The following is a 7,238-nucleotide window of genomic DNA, read 5'->3' as shown; positions in this document are numbered from 1 at the left end:
CCCTTTGTTCTTCATCCGGTCCTCGCGTCCTTAGACCAGCGGATCTCCGCCCAACGTCCGATGGGCAATTGTAGTTTTATTCGTATTATCATTCTTGAGTGCATCAGTTTTTATTTGCCCCTGTACATTGAATGCTACTTTTAATGTAGTGCTCTTTGATTTGTAAGAAGTTTGTACTGTTGAAAAAACGAGGAGAAGTGTATTATTAGGGCGAAGCCAAGGGCTTTTATATCTAAAACTACACGACTGCGAGTTTTTTTAACGGTTTTAAAATCTCTGATGTAGATAAACTCATTCTTGCAATAATATTTAGATTTGAGGCTATTTTGGTCTAAAAAAATTGGACGTAAAGTTAAGGCGTGTCTTAATCAGATATAAACATGACTTCGTTTTGTTTTTTCTTTATAAATTATTAATTCATTTTTGAAGGTGATTCAGAAATATGATAAAAAAAATTGATTTTTAGTGTTATTTTCACCTTTATGGTCACCCAACTAGTTCAGCTTTATAGTTATTTTGGGTGTCCGACTACTGTATGTGTTTATATCTATAATTATATTTCTTGTATATTCTCTTAGTTGTCCACAGCAGAAATAAAGTTGTTGTTGCTCTATATTGAATTTCGCTACATATCGTTTTATGTATTCTACTTAATCGATCCCGTTATTTATCATTATTTAATTATCAGTATTATTATTATTGTTGTTGTAATTAACCAATTTAGAATAATAAAACCTCGATAGAGCGAAAATGTCCTCATTCGACTAATAAATCAGGGATTGATTATTTTTACTGAGACAGAATTTTTCACTGAAGTGTAATGGACAGCCATATTCCAAAAAAAAAAAAAAAAGAAGAAGAAGAAATAGAAACATTCAAAATTCATTTTCCTTAGTGGCATTTTTTTCATTTACCACAAGCTTATACGCCAGTTTCGATTCAACTTAAACTTTTAACTTTTTTTTCACATAGATTTATTAACAACTTGGTCAAAGGTTTCAATCGTCACGTGTTTGAAATGCTTTGCTGTGGGTTGATATTTATGTACGATTCAAAGGAACACGTTCCCATTCCAGAGAATGTTCCAATTTTGGTTTCCCGAAAATATATGTCGCGAATTCAAACTTAACCAATTAGAAACTACGGACAACTGGAACTACGTGCGTTTTAGGCCTCCTATTGATGAATAATTGCTGTATTAAGCTATTTGCAGGAGCAACAATTATTTAGTATGGTCTGTCTAGCCTGATGCGATTCTCTGAGAAGAGAAGTTAAAATTTCCCTATTTCAAACTTATCAACTACCCGTAGTTAAAGTACTTAAAGGAGACCATGTGACATGCGTATTTGCAGGGTTACATAATTTCTGTTTTTTTTGGCGGGGTAAGAAAATTTTGTTATTAATGCATCCAAGACATTTTGGTTGTCACGTGACTGTAGTTCGTCCACCCGCCCGTCAGGGTAATCAAATTGAATGTAAAATGGCATTTTTTTAGCCTACAAACTACGTTTCACTTGATGTTGGAGGTCAATGTTATGGTCAGTTGACAGCTGACCAGTGTAATACGACCGTATCGCAGGCCCAGCTTTTATCTTAGGTAAGGTCATGTGTTTTTGTAAGGTTTTCCGCTGACCATTTATTAGCTTTTAACTGATCGCAAGCTTGCTTTTCAATTTTTTTCAGCGGCAATTGTTCCCTCAAACGTCATATGGTCCTCCCTTAAAGTCAACTGTAGATCGGTGAATTTCTTTGCAATAGTTCCAAGCTCGCCGTTTGAAAAATAAAAAAAATGTGACGGGAGCTTTGCTTTTAGCTCTGGCTAACTCTATCTATTAGTTTTCTGCGTTTTAGTCCTAACATTTTGCTTTACATTGATGAGGGTTTTTGGACAAACCTGTGCCATGAACCTGCATTTTTGCTTAAATGTGGCCAGCGACCATGGTAATCAAACCAAACTAAGTCTGAGGAATAGATAAGTAGCCTGCGAGAACAGCCGTTTCTCCTTTCTCCGTCGCCGCTGGGGACGTTTCGCGAGGGGGAATATCTACGAATTAGCGTCAAAAATTTCCATAGTGAAGTAAAAATGTACCAACGTGATAAATCTATAAGAAAATAGTCAAAATTATAGGAGTATATTCTTCTCCAGAGAAAGCATTTGAGTTTTGCTGGAGCTCGTTCTCGGATGAACACACACTTAGCCAAAATCGATCAGGAGACACGTAAAATTGAATAAATTTGCATTTGGAACCCCATCACTACCGGATTTATTATGTAAACATTGATTTACGTTAATATATAATCATTATGGTAGTTCAAAACACTTATTATCATTTATATTAAAAAAATCATTTACACGATTTGGATTGTCCAAATGTTTTGACGAGCGTTTTAGTTACTGTGGATAGGAAAACTGCACGCTATTCATCGCATTCAATACAGCAATGCAGTTAAAAATCAAATATATTTCGTCTCCTCCCAGAGGTTTTGAATAGGTCCTGAATCTAATTCGTCCCCACATTTATAAAAACACCACGCACACACAGGAGAAGCTAGGAGGGTGAGAAATGATTTAATGGGTCACTTTTAAAAAGCCGAGCCATATTTCATGCAAACAGTTCGCCAGGAAGGAAAGGGTGAATCACAGAAAACGCTGGCACGCCCTGCATGGGTGGCTCAAGTAGTCGAGTAACCCTTCTGTCCGCGGCAAGGTTTCTCCACATTAATAACGTTTACACCCTTTGGATGGTACAAATGTTTTGACAACCGTTCTAGTTACTGTGGATATGAAAAAAATGCACTCTGCTTATTTATCAATACAGCAACGAAGTTAAAAATCAAATGGCTTTCTTCTCCTCTTAGAGATTAAGGTAAGCCCCATCAGGACGTTTTAACTTAGACATCCACTTACCTAAAGGAAAAAATGTTTTTTATTAAGATGACATTTATGTTACGAAAACCCATGAAACTGTTTTTAAACTCGTTATCCTGCCTTTTTTCGTATAGTTTGCAGTTTGTCATATCTTGTTGGACGCATAATGCGAAAAGTTGTATTACCTTTGTTGATGCTGGCGATCCTTGCTGCAACGGCGGATGCTAAGCCTCGTCCCAAGGTAAGTCATGAGTTTAGCCAGTCCAATTGCTGACGCGAAACGATGTAAAAAAGATCCCATCAGCAAGTAATAAAATTCTCCGTTTCCGGGCTTTTTAACAATAAATATACATGCAAAAATAATAATGAATTTTTTTTCAGCCTACTATACTTAGGTGTTTTACAATAGGGTCCTGAAAAAACGAAATAAATAAATGAATATAAATGTAAGCAAAACAGCAACAAGAAAAACTAGTTAAATAAGTATAAAAATTACTACTAAAAACTAAATATCCTCCCTCAATCCTAAACATACAAATTTGAGATTATTTTAATAGAGTGATGCTAAAACTACTAAATATAAATATTTATAAATATAAATTACTATAAGCTAGCCCCCCTGCCCTTAAAAGTAAGAATATCCCGGCCCAGCTTCTGCGTTTATCATGATTCAAATCATTCCAGTCATTACTACATGTAGCAAAATTAATTGATGTCCAATGGCTCCATTTGCGCTTAGCATCAGTGTAACGTATGTTGAACTTACATCTGGAATTATACTCATGAAAATCTTAATGATATCTTAAATAAATCCTAAGTGAGAAAAGGTTGTTCCTACATTTATAAATGAATATTAAACGATGCAACTTTCTTCTTATCTTGAGATTTATCCAGGAAAGCCTCCCTAAGGCAGAACTTGAATGCAGACGATCGATAAGAAAGGTCTAAGATGATACGTGCAGCTTTGTTCTGTAATACTTGTAAACCTTTACATGTAGTGACATTAAAGACTCATTACCCCGATCCCTCCTGACTATGTCAGCAATTTGATAGTCAAACAAGGGCAAAATATAACAATTAAAAAATAAAATCCTACAATGAAATGGCAAATAGTTCTTGAGAGCGGCGCCGCGTAACTATCAACTAGACGTGGAAATAGTCAAAAAATGACCTGGCCTCAAACTCAGCCAGAATAAAGCCTTTATGGGCCCTAGTTACAAAATGGTTGGTTTAAGTGCGATCGAGTGAATAAATTTTTTTTAACGATTGTTTTTCTTCTCGAGGCCTAAAATGGGCAAAAATCATGCGAAATTAGAGTCAAATTCAGTGGCTCGTATGTTTTAAAATAAAGTTGGCTAGTAAAATATAAGGACACTTCATATTTTTACTGTCTTTCCTCTAAAATTTTAACTAATTAGTTCGCGGTTTGGTCAACAAGAGATATTTTAAGAAAATGTCAAGCTCGTTGACTCAAAATCGCTTAATCAACGGTCAAAATTTAGCAGTTTTTCACCAGCTAAAAAAGCGGACGGGCACATGGCTTTCACCACCAGGGCAGAGCATTATTTTTTCTTCAAATTAGTGAAATAAAATTTGGGGGCAAATGAAATTACGAGTGCTAACCTGAAGCGAAGCAAATGTAAATGTTACACTAAAAACGGGCGTACAAACGTGACCTCTGATCCCCCCCGGAGGGGGAAAGGGGTGGGGTACTTTCAGAAAAATTGGGTGGGGTGTGGCCCACGCTTCCTGAAATCCTTACCCTATTTCGGACCATCATACTACTACATGAGAAATTTCTGCAATCTGATTGGCTTAGAGCAGTAGTATTTCAGGTTAATTTGAAATACCTACATGTGAAAATTACAAACCTTTTGTAGGTAGTAGTATAAACAAATAATAGCATAATTTGTACGTGATATTCGGCATAAATACCACTTATGATATTTCAAAATTGTCTCAAATTTCACTCGCCAACAGCTCTTAAGATTACGTATGACAATTTTGAAATATCACTCGTGGTATTTATGCCAAATATCACTACAAATCATGCTATTACCTATACAAATCTGTGTTTTTCCCTACTCTTTTTCAGACCTGATTAAAAATTCGATACCCTAATTCAGACGGGATTTTTAACAAAATCGGTGATATCCTTTAAAAAAAAGCGTTGGAAGTTTCAGATTGCTATAAAATTAAAAGTTACGAGAAAATACTGGGTGAAAGGCAGAATACATGCAAGTCCAGAGAGAAAAGAAAAAACAACTTTCTGTTCAAAGTCGGGTAAGAAGACTGAAGCAAGAAGACTGAACTTGATGAAGGTTGTTCATTTAAGGTGGCTCCCGAGAGTAAATTGGCGGTGCGCAGCCTGAGCCTGGTGTGTACCTTTTAAGTACCGACAAAATGCTGTGAGAAGCTATAGCCGTTCGTAGCTCAGGCTTAACCATTTTCTGATAAAAGTAGGTAAATGCCAGGAGGAAGGGTAGTTCTTTAATTGCAGCTGTACGAGTTACGATTAAGTTATTTTAATGATAAGGCTAGAATTAATTATTGTAAACCTCTTTCAGTTTGCCAATAAATAAATATTAAATAGATAAATAAATAAAAAGCTCTTCATTAGGTTCCAAAAAACAAACGTTCTGGATTACAATAGGCAATTAAATAAAATTGAAGAGGCATCTATTAATAAAACAGCGTTTAAAACGTTCGGTCCTAATCTGAGAAAGTATATAGGAATGACCACGATTCCTTAGCAAACTTGTTTTACTGGGTGGGAGGAGATCTACCAAAGGGCCTTCAGTAGACGTAGTTATATTCTTCCATAACTTATTATCTGAGGACTCTAAAAGACTTAAAGGAAACCAAAACCTTAAGGAACCCGAAACGAACTGCTCTTTTCTGAACTTGTCAATTTTGGAAAGATACTTATCATAACTAGAAACACTCAGTACTGAAATGCCATAAGTAAAAATAGGTATAATCAAACTATGGAAGAGGTGCTGTAGAAAGTCTAGACTATAGCCAGGTTTCTTGCACACTCGTAATATGTGTATACGCCTCCCTGCTTTGCTAAGAAGGGCATCAATTTGCTTGTCCCGATTTGTAGGATTACTATGAAGGCAAACACCTAAAAGATTAAGAAATTCTTCCTGATTGATATCAAAAGTGATAGTAGGAAGGGGTCTCTCAACTTTACCCTTAACAACCATCTCCTAAGTTTTAGTAAGGTTTATAGTCATAAGGTTGTCCAGGCCCCAACTGAGTATTTTGCACTTCTTGGGGAGCTTGGTCCAGGTATAGTGCCCTAAGGCACACCTCTGTTTATAGGCTTAAAGGGGGGTCGTGTCACCGTCAGCTATAATTACTCTTTGTTGTCTATTGAATGAAAAATTAATCATCCAATTAACAATGTAGAGATTGATGGGCAATTATGAAGTGATTCACTGAGTCAAAAGCCTTGGAGAAATCAAAGGCAAAAACCCTGACGCAATCTTCTTCTTTAGTGTCAAGCCATTTAAGCCACATGTGTTGGCTTTTAATGAGAGCCTCGGAAGTATTCGTACCTTCCCTATATGCAAATTAATCTAGCAATAGATAGGATCTAATTACAGGCTTAACTTCTTAACTTAATTTGAAAGCAAAAAGAATTCAAACCTTAGAAAATGCATTCAGTATTTAGGACACCATTCCAAGGCTACTTGCCAAAAATCAGCCAAATCGATGAGGTACCCGGTGTCAGGCCAAAGTTCGAATTTTACAGAAAATCACTCTTAACACTTAGATCTACAGTTTCACATAGGTTACTGAATTGGTTTAAGCCTTTAAGCGTTAACAAAGTTTTTTTTCCCAAGCAGGGACGTCCAAATCCATGGAAGTTTAAGACGTAGATCTTTTTTACTTTTAGAAACCTTTGGCGCAACTTTCAGGGACCTTGTCGGAGGCTCGCATCTTCACTACAGATACAAGTAAGATTTGAGCATTAAAATGCCTGACAACTGTTATTAACAGCTAACCGTTTAAAGGGGCTACGTCGCGGGGATGTATTACTGTAAAGTTCAGTGCGTTTACCCATACACAAAATGCTCGTTTAGAGTTACGAATTTCATCAGGGAGCACTTATTATGATCGTTTTTGGGTGATTTTTGCATAATAGCATTAAAACGTTATTTCAAGTTTCAAGCCATGTGTATGCGCTTGTTATCCATAAAAAACAGACGATAGGAAACAGCTCCAATGCGTAAATATAGTCTTAAAAGACAAATCTGGACCATTAGCGGTTATGGAATTCTATTCGTGCGAAACCTGATCATTTTAGATTTTTAACTGAGAGATGGGAAATAGCACAACTTAGCTCCTTTGAGCCCTGGTT

The 7,238-nt window shown here is 36.2% G+C and overlaps 1 long non-coding RNA gene across 1 annotated transcript; it reads left to right on the top strand.

The window, feature by feature from the left end:
- Positions 1-2,745: 2,745 nt before the first annotated feature.
- Positions 2,746-6,852, top strand: LOC140935451 (uncharacterized). Its single transcript, XR_012165207.1, has 3 exons — positions 2,746-2,867; positions 3,011-3,110; positions 6,774-6,852. It is a non-coding gene; the product is annotated as an uncharacterized lncRNA (long non-coding RNA).
- The last annotated feature ends 386 nt before the right edge of the window (positions 6,853-7,238 follow it).

This window comes from Porites lutea, chromosome 4 (assembly GCF_958299795.1).
Source record: "Porites lutea chromosome 4, jaPorLute2.1, whole genome shotgun sequence".
Taxonomy (NCBI): domain Eukaryota; kingdom Metazoa; phylum Cnidaria; class Anthozoa; order Scleractinia; family Poritidae; genus Porites; species Porites lutea.
The sequence above is the reverse complement of the archived record's forward strand: the minus strand, read 5'-3'. Positions and strand labels throughout refer to the sequence as shown.